We start from the raw sequence: 11,202 nt of genomic DNA on the forward strand, positions 1-11,202 counted from the left end.
TGGGATAAATTTATACCTTATACCAAACAAGATATAAAATGCATCCCAACTTAAAAGATGGGATATCCCACTTATCATGAGATTATTTTATACCATCTTTTAGATGGTATAAAATAATCTCAAGAGATGAAATAAATTAGTCCCGAAATTATAATCCCGATATAATTTTGACTACCTATCAAACGACATAATTTTGACCACCTATCAAACGACATAATTTTGACCATGGATACAATATTATATCCTTGGTGAAAATCCTAGTTGGTGAAGTGGTGGGTGCAATTAAAGACCATATGCCACGTCAGTGATTTTTTTTTTTTCCAACTTTATATCTAACCTGCCAATTAGGACAAGAGTGGGTCCCATAACTTTCAGAGAAGCTTTGACTGAATAGACTAGGACAGCCATTGCGCCCTGAGTCGTCACTGTCGTTCTTAGTATTTGGAGCCTAGCCTGCTCCATTTGCAGCATGCATAGACCAAAGGTCATTCATGTAACTTAAAATTAAGAGAAAAAATAAAGACGAAATACAACCACTTAAACTTGCTATTTATTTTACTTTAAATACTCAAATTATTACCGATCTCAATTAAGAACCTGAACACATGATAAAATATTTTTATTGGACACTTTCAATCCATATTTAGAAAAAAGTTTATGCCATGTTCACAAACGCACATTACGTAAATAAGTTAGTCATACAAAATATGTCTCCTCTTTTAATCTATACTATATTAAATGTACGAAGGGCCTTAGAAATATTGATTAAACTTTTTGCCCTTCATTAAAAGACTCTACAATAGACAAAATTGTCATTTACTATTTTCCTCAAATTTTATTTAATTTTCTTTATAATAATTATTAGGAATAAAATTTTCTTATTAAGTCTTTTCCTATTTGAAGTATGTATTGGATTCCTAATATTAAGAACTTGAAAATTTATTAAAATTTTACCTTCTATAATTTTTTATTAAAACTTCAAATTCAATTAAGATTTTAATATATGGACCAAAATTAATTATAATAGAACACGTTAGAAAAGGAAACTATTTTGTAATTTGATCACCATTAAACTTCTATTTAAGTAAATACCTTTTAATGATCAAACCACTCTTTTTCATATAGCAAACCCTATAAATCTAACATGCCGTTTTTTATACTTTTCATTCCAATTGTCATTCAAGCCTTTTTCTAGCTTTTATTGTGATCTTTCTTCTTTGGTGATTTCTTTATTGCTTTTGTTAGTGTCTTTAATCACATAACGCATGTATTGATTTTGAGTTACATAACTGAATATTATTATTAATTAATTTCTTTGTTGGTTACATTATATTGAAGCATTTTTTTATTAAGTTTTTTTAATTTTACGCTTGATGGAAATTAATAGTTATAACTAGGACGTTTTTTATTGTGGGGATTTTAAGTACTCCTCGTGCCATGAATGTGAAATCCGACAAGACCTAACGCCGATCCGAAAGATTAAAGAATATTACAGATAAATTCAGGTATTCAATTTCATCCTATTAACATAGATATTTTTAATTAGCTCAGTCTTTCGATATGCTCGTATTATATTAAAAGCATGAATGGCCTTAGAATGTTGATTGGACTTTTTGCCCTTCGTTAAAACACTCTACAATAGACAAAATTGTTATTTACTATTTTCTCAAATTATTATTTAATTATTTCCTTAATTTTTTACTTCACAATTAATTAATTTAAGTTTGTTCCGTCTATACTTTTGATTTGTTGTATATTATAGGATATTAGCATAGTTTTTGTTATAGAATAAAATTTGTGGAGCCCAACTTAAAATCCAACAAAAAACTGAAGAATACATCTTTACGTCGTCATCTCACTTTGGGTGTACCTTAAGTTAGATAAAATTGAAATTGCACTCTTTTTTTTTTAGGAGAAACCAAAATTTGCCCGTTTAAATTAGTTTTCTTATTGGACAGGCTTTTGTTAATTTAGTTTGAGGATTCACTTTACCATTAGAATTCCTTTATACCAATTATTATTAATTACGTTGTCTTTTCGTTAGATAGATTTAGAATTAGGTTTATTTCGTGCTGGCAATTGTAATAGTGTTTCATTTTTTTAAAATAAAATTAAAATCATGGAGCTCATTATCTCGGTTTTCCCGTAAATTTACAATCTGTGAGATTGCATTGCTTTCATAAGAAGAAGGGAGTAAGACAAATTTGCTTGATCTAGCAAAGGTCTTATATTTGTTTCTTTATTTCATATTCTTTAATATGAAATCTTGATAGTGTTTATGACTGCAGAAATAAATTTTCTTGTGATTTGAGGTAAGTTTTCAAAAAAGTTATACGATAATAAACGATGGTGTATTCTTGATAGACAATTCTAATTGAAAAGTTGTAGTTGTGATTTTTGTTTATAATGTCTCAGATACAATTGATAATTTGAAATTGACTTATTTACAATTTCGTACAGGTTGTTTGAATCATTGCATTCCATCACATAAAATTTGTTACGTATTCTAATTCATAGAATTTATGAACTTATTAATGTAAGATTATTTTTCCTATGTTTATAATTATTAATTACTAATATTTCATCAACTATAATTATTAATTACTAATTTTTCATCAACTTTTGATACGGAATAGGATTCCGTATCATCTTAAGAACATGTGGTTCCAAAAGCAACTCGAATGGACGTTGCAACATGTCGCTACGATATAAGTTAAATTATCGTTTGTTGAATATTCGGATTGTGGGGTTGACTGTGGCTGCTACGGCGAAGTTTAATTAATATAATGTTTAATGTCAAGTTGGTAAAATGCTAATTTTAAAGTAACAAGCTAAGGATGAAATAGAAGAAAATAAAATATATTCTAAATAAATTCATTATTTTTTTTATACTTATTATAACATAAGAAAACTCTCAATATTCTTTTATATTACTAATTTCACTATTAAATAAACATGAATTAAGGACAGAAAATTAAACAATAAAATTCATCCCTAAGTCTATATATTTAGTGTCAAATTAGAAACGAATTATTAAAAAAGTTCTTAGGTACGAGCAATTTTGCAACGAATTAACAATGAAGTTCTATCTAATTCCAATTTTTCTCTGCAATGTTTGTCGTCAAATAAGGTACGCGCTTTGGTCACGCGCAAAGCGCGTACATTGAAGCTAGTTATACACATAAGCATACTATGTATTAGGTTTTATGACTTATTGAGGGTAATGTGTATATTTAAAGGAGGTGACACATATTTTAAGTGGTTAATTAACTAGTCTACGTAATTGGTGCAACTTTTCGAAATATTGAGTCTCAAGTGTCCAATACGAACACTTTTTCATATGTTCATGCGCTCAATCAAAACAGGTCATAGTTTGAGTGTTTAAATGAAATTTATTGATAAATTTAAGTTTCTATCGATGTATTCTTTTACATTTTCATTTCCATAGAAGAACAAAATAAAGAAAATGAGAACTCTTGCTTTACTTCTAGCCAACAAAAAATAAAGCAGCCAAACGTGGTATATATAACTACTGCTGAATTTTGTGCAGGTAAGAAATACACAATCAGATAATGTACAATCTACTGCTGATTTTTATGCAAGTATTACAGTGATTATACATCATACCAAACTAGATGGTAGCAAATTATCTCATACTTATTTGCTTTGGATATTAACGGAACTTTACTGTGGACTAGAGCTCTAAACCAGGTTAAAATCTTGACTCGATGGATATTACTAGTCAAAATGTTTCACGAAAGATCCACATTTACCCTTTCATTTTGACTATATTTCAGGTTGCCGTTGAGCCGGTTACTATGCATGTTTCCTATTAAAACAAAGATGAAAGAATAAAAAAAAATCAATAAACATGAACAAACACAAAACAGCAGGCGGTGACTTCTAAATTATTTAGTATCACCAAACTTGTTTCATCTGTCGTTTTATTACTCTCCTTTCTCTCTCTCTCTCTCTCTCTCTATCTCTCCCTCTCATTTTTTTTTTTTTTGGGTTTTATTACTCATGGTACAAATTTAGTCAACATGAACTATTTAGGTTTTACGTGGCAAACGTGGGTGCCATGCATCACTAATCGATTAAAACAATCAACTTAGTATTTGGAAGTAAAACACCTAAAATTCTGTTTCACTTTCGTATATTTAAACAATCATATAATTTTTACAAAAACTATAACCAAACACAACTTCTCAAAAAATTTAAACAAAGTGAAAAATATTTAGTTTCTATGACCAAACGCCTACTTAATGAACTAGAATTTCTCTTCCATTTCATGATCAAATAGCAGAATAAAGAAGCAAAAGTTTTACTAGGTTGATAAGCATAAGCTATATTCTTTCCTCAGCTATAAAATGTTGGAATTTTAAGCTTAAGCTTCAAAGATAAGTTGGTGTGAATGAGAAATGGAAGGAAAAGTTGAAAATTTGAGCAAAGTTACTTTTGGAAGAGAACTTTGTACCACATCGATGGTGGCAAGGGAGAGTTGTGTGTTATATATGAAAGCACATACTCTAGCTCATAAAGAGTTGAAAAGAGAGTCTCCCCTCGCGCCGTCATCGTCGCTCGGCTTCGGATGGGGATTTAGTCTGATTGATTGATAATCTTTTTGGACCAAATCTACTTTTTCAATTTCATAATTTAATTTCCATTTCTGATATTAAATAATAGTATTTCCGCGCAAAAATTAATTTAAAATTCGCGGAATATTCCCAACACCATTTTCTTTTTTGGAAAAGGCAAGTCTTTTCCGAATGTGCACCATTTTGTCGGAATGTATTTCCGTTCAAAAATCCTGGCTATAAATTCCGGAGGCTTCGCCTCATTTTTACAGACAACGGAAAAATCCCGAACTTCTGCAATTGAAAATTCCTAACTTCTTCTCTTCACATTCAGTGCATCGTTTTAAAACAAAAACTGTAAGTGTCTTGTGATTTACTCCGCCATTTGAGTTCGCCGGAGTTCTGTACGTAGTTTGCATTGCCGTCATTATAGAAACGTTCTTCCGCTCTATCCTGGGAGGAAGTAACCTAGATCCTTGGCAACAGTGAGGAGGTTATAATTCCTTAAGGACACACAAGCAACTTGTGGGCTCGGAATATTTTTTCTACATCTTCTACATTTATGTTTGCTTATTTTATTTCTGGTTTTGATTAATAAACAAAAACTTTATTTATTAATTACTGTTTCAGATTACAGATAATAACAAGCTTAAGGAATTATATTTTTGTTCCGATATTCTATTAATCTGTACAAAAGAAAGAAAGAAAACAATAACTCTTTTGAAAGAAAGAAAACAATAACTCTTTTGAAAAAAAGAAAAAAAAAAAATATATATATATATATATATATACTCTTTTTGGAGATTAAAGTCCTTGTGACTTTCTACTCATATTGTTACTCGATTTGAAGATATAAAAAATTCATCGAGGTAATATAGTCATTTGTACTCGATTTGAAGATATAACACTTCATTGAGTTAATCTAGATATTTGTACTTGATTTGAAGATATAAAACCTTTATCGAGTTAAGTATTCGGTTTGAAGATTAAAACTTCACTGATTTTCTAAATATCAGTTGTGTGTATCAATTTCTTTTCAGAAAAATGACTACTGGAGCAGAACAACAAATTGATTCTGTGAATGCTGCCGCCACTGCAGCAACGGCTACTGCATCGTCAAGTCGCACGATTCCGACACCAGCATTGGCTAAGCAGAGAAGTCAAAAAAATTTACCGGTATCGACTTCAAAGCAGCAGAAAATGTTCTTCTACTTGACCACCCTTAGTCTATAAAGATTTATCAATGAGGACATTCCTGTCTTGCCTGAGGAAACTCTAGAGAATGAGAAATTTGTGGTACTTGAGGCGTGGAAACATTCCGATTTTATGTGCAAAAACTATATTCTCAACAGCTTAAAGGATGGCTTGTATAATGTCTTCAGTGTGTGTAAAACGTCTAAAGAGCTGTGGAACGATCTTGAGAAGAAATACAAACACACACACACACACACACACAAAGAAATTCGTGGCTGTAAAATTCTTGGATTTCAAAATGGTGGATAGCAAGTCCGTTATGTCACAAGTCCAGGAACTACAAATCATAATCCATGATCTTCTAGCGGAAGGTATGGTCCGAATCAATATTTTTATTAAATATATTGATTGTGTTACTAATGTTAATTTATTAATTGAAGGTATGGTCATAAATGATTCGCTTCAAGTAGCAGCAGTTATCGAGAAGTTGCCTCCGTTGTGGAGAGACTTCAAAAACTACTTGAAACACAAACGAAAAGAGATGACCCTTGAAGATTTGATTGTGCGCCTAAGAATAGAAGAAGACAATAAGGCTGCAGAAAAGAAGTCACGAGCAAGTTCAACAATTGCGGGGGCAAATGTTGTTGAAGAGGCACCAAAGAACGGCAAACAGAGAAAGAGGTTGTCTAGACCTAAGAATTTTCCACCAAAGAAGAAATTCAAAGGCAGTTTCCACAATTGTGGAAAAATAGGGCACAAGGCTGCGGAGTGCAGAGCTCCGAAGAAAGAAAACAAAAAGCATCAAGCGAATATAATAGAAACGAACGAGGAAGTGGAGAACCTATGTGCCATGCTCTCCGAATGTAATTTGGTAGGAAACTCTAAAGAATGGTGGATTGGCTCTGGGGATACTCGTCACGTATGTTTTAACAAAGGATTGTTTTCATCCTATGCTCCCGCAGGTCCACATGGTGGGATTTTACTGGGTTTCTTCTTGTTGTTGTTGTTGTTGCTCCCGCAGGTCCACATGAGACTATCTTTATTGGAAACTCCTCAACTGCTAAAGTCGAAGGAGTTGGAAAAATCTACTTGAAGATGACGTCAGGAAAAGTGGTGACGCTCAATAAAGTTCTCCATGTTCCAGATATTCGCAAGAATTTAATTTCTGTAGCACTTCTCGTTAAAAATGGGTTTAAGTGCATTTTTGTTTCGAAAAAAAATTGTAATTAGCAAGAATGATATGTACGTAGGAAAAGGTTACCTGAATGAGGGCCTTTTCAAGCTTAATGTAATAGTGATTGAAATGAATAAAGATATTGCTTCTTCTTAAGATGTTGCTTCTTCTTACTTGCTTGAGTCAAATTCTTTATGGCATTCACGTTTGGGTCACGTCAACTTCAAAACATTGCGAAAAATGATTAATTTAGAAATATCGCCTAAGTTTGAATGTGATAAAACCAAGTGTCAATCATGTGTGGAATCAAAGTATGTTAAACATCCTTTTAAGTCAATTGAAAGGAATTCAAATCCTTTAGACTTAATTCACATCGATATTTGTGACATGAAGTCAACACCATCTCGCGGTGGAAAAATGTTTTTCCTAGCTTTTATTGACGACGGCACAAGAGATTACTATGTTTATTTACTTAATAGTAAAGATGAAGCAATTAATGCATTCAAGCAATACAAAAATGAAGTTGAGATACAACTAAATAAAAAGACTAAAATGATCAGAAGTGATAGGGGTGTCGAATATGAATCTCCTTTTGAAGAAATTTGTTTGGAATATGGCATTATTCATCAAACAACTGCTCCATACTCGCCTCAATCCAATGGGATTGCAGAAAGGAAAAATAGAACCTTAAAGGAAATGATGAATGCCTTATTGATAAGTTCTGGTAACTTGTGGCGGGAAGCTATTCTTACTGCCAATAGAATACTTAATCGAGTTTCCCATAGCAAAACACAATTCATCCCATATGAAAAGTGGAAAGGAAGAAATCCTAACATGAAATATTTCAAAGTGTGGGGTGCTTGCCGAAAGTGCAAGTTCTGAAACCTAAGTGGGTAAAAATAGGACCAAAAACTATTGATTGTGTTTTTATTGGATATGCAACGAATAGTAAAGCATATCGATTTCTAGTTCATAAATCAGAAAATCCCGAGATTCAGGTGAACACGGTAATTGAATCAGGCAACGCTGAATTTTTTGAAAAATATATATCCGCATAAAAATGAATGTAGGACATCTAGCATAAGATCTAAACGACCTCGGGAAGAAGCAAATGACAATATTCACAGTGAGGAAAATCCAAGACGTAGCAAACGTCAAAGGATGTCTACATCCTTTGGACCAGATTTTCTAACATTTTTGTTGGAAAACGAGCCTCAGACTTTTAAAGAAGTTATGTCTTCCCCAGAAGCACAATATTGGAAAGAGGCAATCAATAGTGAAATAGAATTCATATTAAACAATCATACTTGGGAATTGGTTGATCTTCCTCCGGGAAACAAACCCTTAGGTTCCAAATGGATTTTCAAAAGGAAAATGAAGGACGATGGCACTATTAACAAATATAAGGCAAGACTTGTTGTCAAAGGATTTAGACAACGAGAAGGTCTTGATTATTTTGAAACATACTTGCCGGTAACGAGAATTACATCCATTCGGGTGCTAATAGCGTTAGCCGCCATGTGCGATCTTCAAATCCATCAAATGGATGTTAAAACGGCCTTCTTAAATGGATATTTGGAGGAAGAAATCTATATGGAACAACCCGAAGGGTTTGTAGTTCCAGGAAAAGAAAAGAAGGTGTGCCGACTTGTTAAGTCTTTTATGGACTAAAACAAGCACCTAAACAATGGCATGCAAAATTTGACCAAATAATGTTGGCAGACGGGTTTAGGATTAACGAGTGTGATAAATGTGTTTATATTAAGAACACTCCAAATCATATAGTCGTTGTTTGTTTATATGTAGATGATATGTTGAATGAGTAAAGACATTGCCAACATAAATTCTACTAAGCGCATGCTTGCTAGGAAATTTGATATGAAAGACTTAGGAGTTGCTGATTTAATTCTAGGAATTAAAATTCAAAAGAACTCCTAAAGGTTTAGCATTGTCTCAGTCTCATTATATCAAAATGTTACTTGAAAAATTCAACTATTTGAATTTCAAAGTCGCAAGAACTCCAATTGATTTGAACCATTCCTTTGTAAAGAATAAAGGTCAAAGCAAGTCTCAAATGGATTATGCTCGAGTGTTGGGAAGTTTGATGTACATAATGAATTGCACACGACCTGATATATCTTGTGCTATAAGTAAACTGAGTCGATACACAAGTAATCCTGTCCAAACTCATTGGATGACAATGAAACGAGTTTTGGGGTATTTGGAATATACCCAAGATTATGCTTTACACTATAACAAGTATCCCGCGGTAATAAAAGGATATAGTGTTGCAAACTGGATCACCGGTTCAACCGAAACTAAATCCACTAGTGGATATGTATTTACCATTGGTGGAGGAGCAGTATCATGGAAGTCGTCTAAGCAGACGTGTATCGCCCGCTCTACTATGGAGTCTGAATTCATAGTGTTGGACAAAGCCGGTGAAGAAGCCAAATGGCTCCGGAATTTTGTAGAAGACATTCCATTTTGGCCTAAACCTTTGGCACCTATATGCATACATTGCGATAGTCAAGCCGTAATAGAAAGAGCTGGAAGCGTTATGTATTACGAAAAATCTGGTCACATACGACGAAGACATTACACCGTTAGACAACTATTCTCTGGTGGAATTATCACAATTGACTATGTCAAGTCAAAGGATAATGTGTCGAATCCACTTACAAAAAGCCTATCTAGAGAGACAATTGAGACATTATCAAAGGGAATGGGACTATGGCCGAGGATAAGTCAAAATGGCAGTAACTATACCTAGAAGACTGGAGATCCCAAAATCTAGGTTCAAAGAGATCAGACAAAGTTATGATTGATGGTTCAACATTGTCAAACAACAATGTTGGTCCAATATTCTCGTAATAAAGAAAATGTTTGGTAACAAGGATAAAGCATTAGAGCTTTTAATGGTTTCTAAGTTTGACATGGGTTTATCAAATAGTGTATCTATAGGATAACACAGTTAGGAATCACATATGTAAGTGAGAAGTGGAAGCCACTTCAAGGAGAGTTATGTAAGGCCAATTGTCTACACACTTATGAAACCAAGCGGTGTTCATGGCTGAAACGAACACAACAATAAGAACCAAAAACAGTTAAGGATTAATTGTGTGACTTATGTTTTCTAGGTATACACCAAAGCTCGACGGTTCAAAGATATCAAATCTACCAATTGACCGTGTATATCCGATATATGTTCACTACGGAAAGTTCAAATGGAAACCTACTTATCCAGATGCGATTAATAATTGTTTGCAAATCACACAGTTTTTTCATGCATATTTCCATTATAGCCATTCCCCATTCATGTGGAATTTGTTGGGATTTTAAGCTTAAGCTTTAAAGAAAAGTTGGTGTGAATGAGAAATGGAGGGAAAAGTTGAAAATTTTAGCTAAGTTCCTTTTGGAAGAGAACTTTGTACCACATTGGTGATGAAAAGGGAGAGTTGTGTGTTTATATATGAAAGCACATACTCTGACTCATAAACAGTTGAGAAGAGAGTCTCCCCTCGTGCCGTCGTCGTCACTCGGCTTCGGATTTATGATCTGATTGATTGACAATCTTTTTGGACCAAATCTACTTTTTCAATTTCATAATTTAATTTCCATTTCTGATATTATATAATAGAATTTCCGCGCAAAAATTAATTTAAAATTCGCGAAATATATGACGGTCATTTCCTTTTTGGGAAAAGGCAAGTCTTTTTCGAGCCGGGCACCATACTGTTCGGAATGTATTTTGTTAAAAAATCCGGCTATAAATTCGGGAGGCTTCGCCTCATTTTTTACGAGAGAACGGAAAAATCACGAACACGCAATTGAAAATTCCTAACTTCTTCTCTTCACATTCAGTGCATCGTTTTAAAACAAAAACTATAAGTGTCGTGTGATTTGCTCCGCCATCTGAGTTCACCAGAGTTCTGTAGTTTGCATTGCCGCTATTACAGAAACGTTCTTCCGTTCTATCACAGGAGGAGAGTAACCCCGGATCTTGACTACGGAGGGGGTTATAATTCCTTAAGGACACACAAGCAACGTATGGGCTCGGAATATTTTTTCTACATCTTCTACTTTTCTGTTTGATTATTTTATTTCTGATTTTGATTAATAAACAAAAACTTATTTATTAATTACTATTTCAGATTACTGATAATAACATAAAACAAATTCATTTTCAGTATCACTCATCACTTTCTAGAGTATTTAATCTACCAAACACATCAACATATGATAAAACCCAAAGAA

This window comes from Lycium ferocissimum, chromosome 3, assembly GCF_029784015.1.
Source record: "Lycium ferocissimum isolate CSIRO_LF1 chromosome 3, AGI_CSIRO_Lferr_CH_V1, whole genome shotgun sequence".
Taxonomy (NCBI): domain Eukaryota; kingdom Viridiplantae; phylum Streptophyta; class Magnoliopsida; order Solanales; family Solanaceae; genus Lycium; species Lycium ferocissimum.